The sequence below is a fragment of the Equus asinus genome, chromosome 3, assembly GCF_041296235.1.
Source record: "Equus asinus isolate D_3611 breed Donkey chromosome 3, EquAss-T2T_v2, whole genome shotgun sequence".
NCBI classification, from domain to species: Eukaryota; Metazoa; Chordata; class Mammalia; order Perissodactyla; family Equidae; genus Equus; species Equus asinus.
In genome coordinates this window covers 131,676,658-131,690,061 of record NC_091792.1, presented here as the reverse complement: position 1 = coordinate 131,690,061, position 13,404 = coordinate 131,676,658, and positions in this window count along the sequence as shown.

Below are 13,404 nucleotides of genomic sequence, written 5' to 3'. Positions count from 1 at the left end.
TAGCTGCTGTCTTGGACCACAAGGTTACACCCTGGGTATGACAGAATGGAGAACTGAAAGTCGCCTGGCAGATCCCTAGTACATTTGTGGTGCCACCATCCCAGCCCTGGACCGCTTATCTCTTAACTTTGTTTTCTAGTAAGAAAAATAAACTTCTACCTTGTATAAGCCATTGCTTTTGCTTTTATTTTTTTCCAAACACACAGAATCCCACTGAATCCTACAAATATGCCAACTCTTGAAAGAGACCTAGGATTAGAGTCACCAGTGGACAGGACAGAAAATGTGAGAAATAAGGGGAGAACACACCCATTGTATGATTGTTGTACTCTTCTTGATCTCATCATCTCACTAGTTTCCCACGTCCTCACAGCCTGTGAGCACCACTTTGAGGATCTCTTACAGGTCTATTGGGGAGATCAAAAGTTAATAAGAAACTCATTATTGATTTTCTTTTCTATCTTCCCTGTTAAGCCATAATGGGTTTTCTCAAAGTCTGGACCATGGACCACCTGCATCAGAATTTCCTGGGGAGTTTGTTAAATCCATAGAGTCCCTTGCCAGAACCCAGATCTATCACGCTAGAATCTCTGATGGGGCACCGGATTCCGCATGCTTACCATGCCTTCCACCTGGTTCTCAAGCCCACTCAAGTTGAGGGCTCCTCCTACAGTCTCTCTATGTGTACCACTCATTTGTTTGCCTTTAAAAATTATTTGTTTTCCTTTTTATATCTATATTCCCCAGTGCTTTGCCCTTGGTGGGCCATAGATATGCGAATGAATAAGTCCTATTTGCAATTGTGAATTTTCATTTGTAAATTTTAGTCATTTACACTATCTTGGTCAATTCTTACATCACTTCTTTGGGGTAGCAGGGCAGGAATTATCGTTCTTGTTTCAGAGACCAAACTAAATCCTAGATGCTAAGTAGCCTTTTTATTTATTTATTTATTTATTTATTTTTACTATTTTAGAGCTTGTAAAGAGCTGGTATTTAAAACAAGATCTTCTCATTCAGAGGTCAAGTCACTTCCATCCATACCTGATGCTCATGGGCAATCTATGCTATGCATTCATCTGATGATCTAAAAATGCTTTATTCAGAGTATCTCTTTCATCTTTATAATATAGATATGCATTTTATATACATTCATAATCAGCCACCACAATAACAATACTAAAAATTCATTTTCTTTGCAACCAATCCCCAGCGTCACAGTGAGTAAAAGTCCTCTCATTGACATTACACAGACAATTGACCAAGAAATCCACGGCATGTAATTCAACATTTCAGTTCAGGTCAATACAAATTCAGTGAACTCCTACTCAGTGCTAGGTGTTGTATTAGATACGAGGGACACAAAAACAAGACGAACAAATACAATTCCCACCATTTGAACAGAACATTCTGAGTGTTTGAGAACAGAGACCTCGTTTAGGCAGAATGCCAAGGTTCTGACTAACATGTCAGAGTCCTCAAAATGGGAGATTTTAGAGATTTACTTGTGGAGGGTTTTGCAGGGTTTTGCAAGGTTGGCAGTGCTTGTATCCGGGTGTTACCCTGGTGACGGACTACAATACACTTTTATAATTTTCAACTGTGGCTTCACAATAGAGATCATTATTAACGTGCTTCAAATGTTTAAGCCTTTGACATATACATCTAACTTCAGAGGCAGATGTTGTTTAGAACTGGGTTTTTAAAACTTACTTTATAAAAGCATTTTTGATAGACGAATTCCGTGCTGCCAAAGAAACCACACAGGAAGTCACAGACAGATGGCAACAACAGAAGCTCCAGGGAGCACATAATGATATTCCATATGGCATATGGTGTGGGGCTCATAAAAGTGATTCTAATGTCCAGAAATGAATTAACCAGCGGTCACAGAGGAATTAAATCTTCTTTTGTGACCTTCATAGCAGGGCTGGACTCCATTTCAAATCAGCATACAATGCAGCAAGAATAAGTGTGGCAGGAGCTGAGAGAACAAATGCAAAGTTAAACCCAAATGAAATGCAAATCAAGCAATCAGCAACAGAGCCATAAAGCTTCAGTGGGCTGGCAGAACTAGCTCATAGTGCTGCTACTGATTGGGAGGGGTGTGGAGATCTTTTATGAACAGGTTTGGAATTTTAACACTGGAGCAACATTCTGTGTTAGGGGTGAGCATTCCAGAGCTGGCAAACAAAACAGGGCCCACTGCCTATTTTTGTACAGCCTGCAAGTCAAGAAGGGATTTTATGTTATTAAAGAGTTGAGGAAAAAATCAAAAGTAGGATAATATTTCAAGACACCTAAGGGGCCAGCCTTAAGTCCGCATGCTCCATTTCAGAGGCCTGGGATTCACCGATTCAGATCCCATGTGCGGACCTATGCACCCTTATCAAGCCATGCTGTGGCCGACATCCCACATATAAAGTAGAGGAAGATGGGCACGGATGTTAGCTCAGGGCCAATCTTCCTCAGCAAAAAGGAGAAGTATTGGTGGCAAATGTTAGCTCAGGGCTAATCTTCCTCCAAAAAAAAAAAAAAAGACACAAAATTTATAAAACCTTCAAAGTTCTGTTGGAACCTTCAATAGACTTCCAAAACTTTCATCCGTTTTATTGGACCACAGCCACGCTCAGTTGTTCAGGTATTGTCTGTCTATGGCCACTTTGTGCTACAACAGCAGAGTTGAGTAGTTGTGACAGGGACAGTCTGGCCCGCAAAGCCTAGAGTGTTTACTATCTGCCCTTTACAGAAAAAGTTTGTGCACTCCTGTTCTAGTTCAACTGTAACAATTTAAAAATGAGAAACTGAGGCCTACCATGTAGGGGTTTTGCCATCAAAATAACATCTTCAGCACTAAGGACTGTGAACTCAAAGCAAGAAGTTGTTGTCTTCACTTGAGTAGGGCTCCAGAGCTCATATGGTCGCCTTAACCCTTGTCTAACCGTCCTCCCTCTCAGACTGTAAACTCTGTGTGGGCAGGGACGGGGTCTGCCACGGTCACTTCTGTATCTGCCCCACTATCCTCATGCTCATACGTATTTGTTGAGTTAAATGATCTCCTTCAAAATCCTCTTTCTACTGCCAATATGATCTTCCTAGCATTAGAAATGGTTTTCTCGGTATAAGTTTCTACATTAATAAATAACGGTTTGACATGGTGCAAATTAGAAACACATGAAAAGGTGTCTGGTAAAAAGTGAGTTTCCCTCTTACGCAATCCTCCAGCCATGCAATTTGCCCCGCCAAAGACAAATACTGCCATTGGTTTCTTTCCAGAGGAATTCTATGCAGAAATAAGCATGTGTATATTCTTTTTTTTTAAAAAAAATATTGGCACCTGAGCTAACATCTGTTGCCAATCTTCTTTTTCTTCTGCTTCTTCTTCTTCTTCTCCCCAAAGCCCCCCAGTACATAGTTGTATGTTAGTTGTAGATCCTTCTGGCTCAGCTATGTGGGATGCTGCCTCAGCGTGGCTTGATGAGCAATGCCACGTCCGTGCCCAGGATCCGAACCTTCGAAACCCTGAGCCACTGAAGCAGAGGGCGCGAACTCAACCACTCGGCCACAGGGCCAGCCCTTGTATATTCTTTATTTTACCCAATGTTAGCACATTATGCACATTGTTCTGTATGTTGCTTGTTTGTTTAGAGCATATTTTAGAGCTTGGTTATTATCAAAATATAGGGTGGCCATCAAGTCTAGAAACATAAGGAATATGTTTCAAAAAGGTAGCTTACTGATATATAACATATGTGAAATAAGATGTCTCTATTTCCAGACTTTTTAGCCAGGCAGTATACATATCAGGATAAAAATCTTTATATGCCTTTTCAAATTCCCTCAACAGGCTCCTCGATTCTCTGTTGGTCAGTGCTCCTCCTGCACCTGGTTGTCCCTCCACTTTGGGACCTGAATGAAACACCAGACTGCAAGGCATAGGTCCCAGCTTCCTGTGTCTGCTAAGGGCCAGAAGACATAACTGGGAGGTGTGACCCTCCACCAATTGAAACAAGAGACAAGAGGAGCCCAGCAGTTGATTTCTCCCTCCGTTTTCTCCTTCGTGGACTCGAGATGGTTCCTACTTGTAACCCACCTGCTGAGTGAAATGCTGTGTCTCTTTACAACTCCACCATCTAGTCAGCGTGGTAACACATTGCATTGTGTTACACCTTCTCTAGACTCGCTTCTCATTGGCCTCACCCTCACCATCCTGGGCTTGTACCTCACAAATAAATTGTTAGCTTTGCTTTCTAGAGAACCTGGTCTGGGACACTACAGAGCTGCCTCATCTTTTTTAATAGCTGCATAGTTTTTCATATATCTATATGCAAAATTTATTTACCCAGTCCCCTACTGGTGGACATTTGGGTCATCTCCAATCTTTTGTGGGCATGAATATTTAAAATATGAATTGATTTTGGTCCTCTATGCTTTCATATCATCTCTTTTTTGATGACATCACATTGCTACGTAATTATTATTTTTATCCTAAAAAATGAGAGCTATACACTGTTAGAAGGATCTGGCACTTACTTTCCCCTAGGGATTCATTTTCCTCCACTCTTATCTTTAAATTTCATGAGCCGTCAATACTGAACTACTCGTAATTTCCAGAGCTCTCTTAGACCTCTCCGCCTTTTCACAGATTGTACCCTTTGCCCGGAATGTCCCCCCACAGGCTACCTGCCTGGCAAACTCCTATCCGTCCTTGAGCTGGTGTTTTGCGCGAAAGCTATAGCCTCCGTGAATCTTTCTCCAATCCCCTTCCAGGCAGAGCCTTCTTTTTCCATGACCTACCTCTATTTCGAATATGTGACCATTGTAGCAGTGATCATGTCCAATATTAATCATTGTTTGTATTTCTGTTTTTCCACTGGTCTGTAAGTTCTCTGAAGACGGGAATCATATTTTTGCCTTTGTAGCTCCAAGGCTATAAATAATCAACAGTTGTCCAAAAGTGGCACCATATCTGCCTCTAGGGACAGCAACAGCAATCTAGTTTAAGTGGATCTGGAACCCTTTTTTATGAACAGCTAAAGCATTTATCCATAAGTCAAACATTTTGCCCTACTAATCTGTCACCCAGAAAAATGTGTTTTCTTCAGACAAGTGGAGCTCAGTTGAGACAGACCTGAATTAGCTTTGCTGCTCACTAACTTGTTGTCTAGCACAAGTCACCCCAACTTTCTTAGCTTCAATTTCCTCACTGGTCAAATGGCTGTAATAATACCCCATGGGGTTGGTTGTAAGGATTAAATGTAATAACACATGAGTATATATTGTGTTTCCCATATCTGGAATAGGGAGGATGATCAAAAAGTGTTAATTCTCTTACTCTTCCTCTCTCACCACTGCTCTGTCATTAACATACTATCTCTGTGTAAATTGTGTAGTCTCTTTTCATTTCAAAAGAGTTTTGAAACCTATAACAACAACACCACCAACAGCAAATGCTTTATATAGAGGTGACTATATGTCAAATAGCATTTTACGTGCTTTATATGTGTTGACTTAGTTACTGAAGTTGATCAGAGCTATGCCTTGGGAGTGGTACACTTCGATGGTCTAAATTAACTCTCAAAGCATTGAGATGCTAAACTTTTTTTTTTATGTTATCTTGGGTTCGAGTGATGATATGCAAGGCTGGAGATCTCCTGTGAGCAATGCTGCTTTACTGAAAAAGAGACTAAGCACATACTTTAGGGCACCAGAAAAGTTTCAATCACCAAAAAAATTGTTTTTTGAAAAAGTCGATATTATTTAAAAAACAAAACCATTGAAGTGGGTGGTAGTCATGGGGGAAATTTTGGTAGTTATGCGTTAGACTTGGTGTTTATTTTTAATTACTTGGGGTGGGGTGGGAGGGGGAAAGAGGAGTCGCAAAATTAGAACTTGTGATGTTAACTGGCCCTTCCCATTGCCATCAACAAGAATTTCTCAAACGGCACTTGAAGATAAAGAGCTAAGAGTGAATCCTAGCAAAGCCTTCAACCCAGAACCTGGAAGATTCCTTCAGAATACAAGAAAATGCATTTCTGAGGTGGTTCCAGGAGCCTCAACCAGAGCTGCTGTAACAGGCATAGCTTGAGCTCCTTTCTTGCAAAACCAAGAAGTTTGTGGTTTCCTAAGTTCTATTTCTCCTCCTCTTCCTCCTTTCAGTCGTTTCATTGCTTGCTTATTGCGGACAGTTTCTTGGCTACCCAACAAGCAGTCACCTCACTTCTTCCCCGCTCCTAGAACATCAGTCAGTGGAAATCCATTCCTCTCAGGGAGGGAGCATCTATTCCAGTCACAGGTGATTAATCATGTTTGGTCTGAACCATCATGTCATCCCATTCCCCATTGACAGTGTTGGGTTAGAGGTGGACGTGTGAGCCAATTCTGGCCAGAGACGTAGGGGAAGTCGGCTGGGGGAGTTCCCATCTCAGATAAAATAACAGAACCTCAGAGGGATAAAGCCCTTGTACACCACCCTCACCTTCATTCTATCTTGGAAAGCTGATGTGAAGCCAAAATACGTAAAGCTGCAGCAGCCATCTTGTGACCATGAGGTAGTGAAAACAAGAGTGAGAATCCAATAGCTGAGAATGTGCTTCTTTGGGCAGGACAGGGGTCCTTGATGACATCACGGAGCCTCAGGACAAACCCTGGAGTCTTCTCCAGACTTCTTGTTAAGTAAAATTAAATGTCCTTCGAGTTTAGCTGTCATTAACTGGTTTTGCTCCTAATTTCAGCTAAAAACATTTCTGACTGATGTACTTGCCTTCCCTGTAGGACTTTCTATGCTGGTATTTGTAAAAGATGGAAGATCAGGAATATTAGGATGATGAGACTTTCAGATTATTTTTTGGTATCTTTTCTCCATTTTCCCTGTTACATGGATAGGAGGAAGCTGTGATGACATTATAAAAATCATCAGAACTAATAATCTAGCTCTTTAATTCTCTGGGCTATCACAAGTTCTAGTTCTTAATACTTGTTCAAAACATTGTTTCCCAAAATATAGCCAAAGCTGTAGGAACAGGAATTTCCTAAAAACTGAAGCATCTCCCTTTTGGGGGCTGAAAAGTCTCGCATCTCAGCCTCTTTGTAAATGTGCTCGTCTGTCCTGTCTGCAGACCATCCTCCTCTGTGCTCTCCTGCCTCCTGCTCCTTTCAAACTCTGACTTGCATGTGGCATTCAATTACCATATTGCCAGTTCCAGTTCTAATTCTATAATTCTTTTTGGCTCCAGAGTGTGGCAACAACTAATTACAGTTATCTGTGCCTCTTACCTCAAGTTCTTAAGGAAAATTCTAATGGGGAGCTAGGAAGCCAATTCATTGGCTCCCCATGGGTCAGGTGGCCACTCCTGGTCCAAGCTGCTGTGGCCATACAGAAGGATCATGTGATACAAACGTGGGTGCCTAAGCCTGTCCCTTCATTGGAGCAGCAGGGAAGGGATCTATTAATAGATTAGTAGGACAAAGAATGAAACAGGCCTGCAATAGGTATCATTTAGTTGGTATCACGTTAATAAACTATTAACAAGATTCTTGTGTATTTATAGGAAATCAATTGACATAGACCTAAAATTACATTTTTTATCCTGATCAGAGGGAAAAGGTATTGAGGGTGTGGTAGACAAAATTAATGGCTTCCCAATAATGGCCACATCTCGATGTCCAGAACCTGTGAGTATGTTATGTCACACGGCAAAGGGGAATTAGGATTCTAATCAACCATTTTACAATAGGGATGTTGTGTTGGATTGTCTGGATGGTCCCAGTGTAATCACAAGGGTCACTAACCGTGGAGGAGAGAGGCAGAAGAGAAGACGCAATGTGAGAATGATTACTGGCCATTGCTGGCTTTGAAGTTGGAAAGCGGACATGAGCTACAGCATGCGGGTGGCCTCAAGAAGCTGGAAAGAAAACAGACCCTCCCCTAAGCCTCCAGAAAGGAAGGCAGCCCTACCAATATCTTGATTTTAGTCCAGTGAGACCCATTTTGGATTTCTGGCCACCAGATCCGTAATCTAATAAACCTGTGTTGTTGTAAGCCACTAAATTGGTGGTAATTTGGAACAGCAGCCATTGCATTAGCAGCCTGACACAAGGGATAAGATGGGTACCAACTTTTATGTGCTCGCACATATATTCTCTTCCAACCCAGACAGTAAAACTGTGAGTTAGCATTACCATTTCCCCAATAAGGAAATTTAGGCTAAGAGATCACACAGGTAGTGAGCAGCAGAGCTGTTTGGTTCCCAAGTCCACATTCTTTCAGGCAAACCGCAGCTGGCTCCTCAGAAGACAGTGTCTGCAGCAGTGGTTCCAAAACTTAGCTGGACAACGGAATCACCGGGCTCCCATGCCCAGACATGCCCATTAAATTGGTATGGGGGTGACTTGGCCATCAGAAGTTTCAAAATCTCCCCAGGTGATTCTAATGGGCAGCAGTGTCTGGCAACCACCATTCTGGAGGAAGGTATGCAGCGTCTTGATGTTAAAGGGTGACATTACAATCACTTTTTCTTTTTGAAGTAACTTCTTTTCCAGTGGTTCCCATCTGGGCTGCCCGATAGGCTCACCTGGAAAGCTTTGAGAATATACTTCCACGCGGCCTCACCCTCATAGATTCTGATCCAAATGGTCTGGAGTAGGACCAGGATACAGCCTAAAGCTCTCTAGATGAGTCCAATGTATAAAGAGTGTGGAAACCCCTTGCATCAGGAGAACACCATGGAGTGATGTTGGCTGACAGCCTATCTATCTGTTTTGTGAATCATTTAGAAAACTCTGGGTACTGATGGAAAGTAAAGGAGATTTTCATAGCAAAGCTGATTCCTCCACTACCCGGTAGGGATGTTTAAGAGTCAATGTTTCCAGCTGTCCCTGACAGGAAATGTTTACACATATTTGCAGAACTTCTCTATCAGCATTGAGCAAGATCTTGCTGTTTTTGAAGAAGAGCCAAATGGACACTTGTAACCTAGGATTTATAAGAAATACAAAAAAACTTTGTTAAAGGTATTTTAGAAATAGGGCTATGAAGCCATCACAAGTTGCTCTCAAGCACACAGGATGGATAAGGCTGTTGGCTTTAAGGATTAAACCAGTCAGGGAAAGATTGCCACAGACAAGGACGTGTACGGGGTGCTAAATCATCTACCACTGGTTTTTAATTGCAAAGGGGAAAAATTTGCATTTCAATGGAAAGCTCTAGAAGTTACCATCTTGACCTAGTGTCAAGTGTCATTCATGATTAGTGTGATTAGTGTCAATCATAGTAGGACACCCTGACATTATATGACTCCTGATGAGATGCAATCAAGTGCACAGGGTCACTTATGCAGTATTCATGTCAGAGATTTGTAACCTGAATCTTGTCAAATTTCTGGACCTACCTTTCAGCTGTAAGGAAATACCTGAGCAAAAGGAACAAGGTGAATGGCACCATGAGAAAACAAGCAGGTAAATCCAGACCGTAGAACATTCTACAACACAGCTGGCCTGGTTTTTTCAAAGGGGCAACATTAAAAAAAAAAAAAAAGGGCACAAAAGAGAATAAAGACATGTAATAATCAAATGCTATGCCTTGATTTGATCCTGGTTTGAGGGGTGAGAAAAAAATACATATAAAAGAGATTGCAGAGATATTTAGGGGAAATGTGAGTATAGACTGGATATTAGATGATATTAGAGAATAGTTATTGTTTGTCTCAAGTGTGATAATGGTATGATGTCATGTTGGAGAACGTCCTAATTTTTAGCTCAATTATTTAGGGGTGAAGTGTCTCAGTGTCTGAAACTTATTTTCAAATGGTACAGCAGTTAAAAAATATACACAAATACACACAAACACACACCCATACAAACAAAGAAGAATGTTGTCAAAATGTTAAAAATTGTTGAATGAAGGTGATGGGTATACACTGTACTCTTCTTTCAACTTTTTTGAACGTCTTAACTGATTTCCATAGTGCTTTGGCAACTATATCTACTCCTATTCTCTCCACGCTAGAAAATGCCTCCGCGAGACTTGGTCTCTAGGAGTGTTAGGGGGGAAGTCATTTTTCTGCAACTTTTTCTCAGATTCTTTTCTGTTGGACTCCTGGAAATACTCACGCAAGCACAGGCTACATCAATGGACCATTTCTTTCTCCACCTTGACCTTATGTTTCTGGAGTTAAATAGCTTCCTCAGACTCATGGGAGGAGCTGGTTCACCTTCCTGACACCAGCTAGAGTTACCAGATTCCTAAAACCAGTTTCACACACCTTGCCCCTGTTAGATACATACTTAACAGAAAACAATAACAAGGTGTGAGCACAACGTGATGCGATTGTTTTTAAAAAACAGCCTACTGCAATTTACATATTCAAATGCCCCTCTCAAAAGCAAACCTTGCACGAACAGGTTTGGAAGTGTGCCTTTCAGAATCACCTTCAGAGCCCACCTTACATTCTCCTTAGTGGTCACATACCTTTGTCCCTTAAGGGTAGATTTGATCTGTGTGAACAGCTGAATATCACTGAGGGTCATAAATAGTAAATAAAGTAATTAAGCAAGCACAGGAATGTCCTCTGGCCAACCATGGAATGTAGTTATGCATGGTGACATTTATTTCCTGAAATAAACTGACTCTGATAATAATTCTTTTAAAATGTATTTCAAAAATGTTTTGGGCAATGCTTAGCATCATTTGAAAAAGCTAGAAGCTAAGCCAGCTTTGGGGATGGTTCACTGCACCCTTGAATGTGGAAGTTTGAGGCCTGACTCTGAAATCACTGGCCAAGAAACCTTTCTGTAACTCCATTGTTTCATCTGTAAAGTAGGAGTAACAATGCCTATCCCAGAGAGCTGTAAGGCCTAAATGAGTTAATACATGCAAAGCAGTTAAAACTGTGCCTGGAATCTAGTAAATCTCAATAAATGTTGTCTACTATTGCAAGTATTGTTACTACTATTTATCGAACATTCAGTTGTTACTTTCCAGTTACATTTATGTAAAGGACTTTGAGTAAGATGGTCCTTTTGGTTGAAAATGAAAGAAATCCAACTCAAAATAGCATTAGTAAAAAAATGAAATAATAGGATCATCTAGCTAGAAAGTTCAAGTGCAGTGGTTGCTTCAGGTATGGCTTCATCCAGGATTAAGCCAATGATGTTAAGGCTCTGTTACCCATCTCCACCTCTCAGCTCTACTTCTTTTTTGGTGATGGGCTATGGAAGCCTCTCTCCATGAGATGGGCAAGTTGTCCACTGGTAGCTAGAAAACACCAAGCCTTAAACACTTGCTCACAATCCCAGAGAAAGAGAGCCTCTCTCCTCCAGCAGGTACATGTCATCATTCAGAGGTGACTCTAGGTGGCCATACTCAATCCTTGTCCACCTTTGTGCAAATTGCTGTGCTTAGAGATGGAGCACTAAGATTGACTAATATGGGTCCCAAGGTCACCCCTGGGGCAGGAGCTTAAGAGGGACTCCAGGCCCCCATGGAGTAGGGTGGGATAGTTACCAAAGGAAGTCCTGGGGACAAGGCAAATCTGCTCTCTCAGGAGCCGGCCCAGTGGTGCAGCGGTTAAGTTCATATGTTCTGCTTTTCGGCAGCCCAGGGTTCACCAGTTCAGATCCTGGGTGTGGACATGGCACCACTTGGCAAAAGCCATGCTGTGGTAGGTGTCCCACATATAAAGTGAGGAACATGAGCACGGATGTTAGCTCAGGGCCAGTCTTCCTCAGCAAAAAGAGGAGGATTAGCAGCAGATGTTAGCTCAGGGCTAATCTCCCTCCAAAAAAAAAATCTGCTCTCTCAGAAGGCGACAACCTGCCTCAGCTCATTCCACATCCATTTACTTGTCACCTGATGGTTTTTATTTTTTGATCACTTAGTGTATATTAGGAACCACATTAGGGGCTGTACATAAAAGTAAAATATAATGGCTAAACTTGATTGGATGGTTAATACGTACCAGACTCTAAATGACGTATTCCAGATGGATTATCTTATTTAGTCTTCCTGATGACCCCATGAAGTAAGCACTATTATTATCCTCAGTTGAGAAAACTGAAGCACAGAGGATTTAGTAACGTGCCCAAGCCACACCCCTTAGTAAAATAGAGCCACGATTTGGACCCAAAGCAGCCTGACCAGAGAGCCCTTGCCCTGCACATTCTGTCCATTTGGTTCTCATAAAGTCCTGTGAGATAATGCCTTATTAAAACCACTAGATTACAGATGAGGAAATATATCTCCAAAAGGTTAAGTAGATTTCTCAAGGTCATGCACAGGCCCTGCTCTAGGCAATTGGGAACCAGGGATCAATATATGGCCTCTAACAGGGCTGCTGTTTGTGGTTGCACAGCTTGAACACTGCACAAAGGTGCCTGGCCCTTTGTGGGGCAGAGGAGACGGGGGTTGAAATTCAGCTAGAGCTCTGCCCACAAACCGTGACCTTGACCCTGGCTGCATCTGCACAAAGCTGCCTTCTACCGGGCAAACTGTATCTACGAGGCTGCAGCTAACCAGAGGGGGAGGCGTTTTACAAACCGAGCAAAGCCTGTAGATGGGTTAACAGGGGACTTGACCTAGACCTCAAAGGCAGCCTGCAAACCTGACAATTACAATGGAACATAGTGGTACTGAGGAAGAGGCTTCCCCAGAGAGCTAAGTGACACAGGGCAGGGGCAATCTGGCTGCTGCTCAGTCTGCCAAGTTTGGACTTGAAGAGGTCCAATAGCCCGTCTGGTCTGGTCTTGTCTGAGAACACACGGGGCTGTCGAACAGATGGGTCCTACTTGAGTGGGAGCACTGGACCCATTCACAGCCTGCTCTCTGGATTCACCCTCAGATGAGCAGCCCCGGTGACCACTTCAACAACCTCGGCCTGACAGAAGCATTCTCTCTGTTCCAGGACAACTGTAAAATGTGGAAAAGATGTGTTCAAGAACTTGGGAACAGCTATCTACCCATTAATCTGGGTGAAGAAAGACAGACTTGGCAAAAGCTGCCTGGGGTAGCCATTGCCAGCTGCCTACTCAATAACTGTTCCTCTTCTTCCCAGCGCTCAGAGCCCTGATCTTCTGTAATGATGGGCACCCAGATGTTACTCAGTCTCTCCCTATCCCCAGGGAGTAAATACTAAGATGACTATCACAGTTTAGGTTCCTTCCAGAGTAAGGAACAAGGATTTGGGGAAGTGATTCCAGAAACTACCTAGAAACACAGTTTAAGAGGTTAAAGAAAAAGTCTGTAAAACATCAAACACAAAGCCGTGATCAAAGCAGGCACTGATACGTGATAGCTACTGTCATTACCTCGGTATCACTCCCTCCTGGCTTAACATAGAAGTCTGGAAAGCCACGTAGGATCCGAGTGACACGTGTGCTAGAATTCATGGTTTCCTGACGTCTAATCAT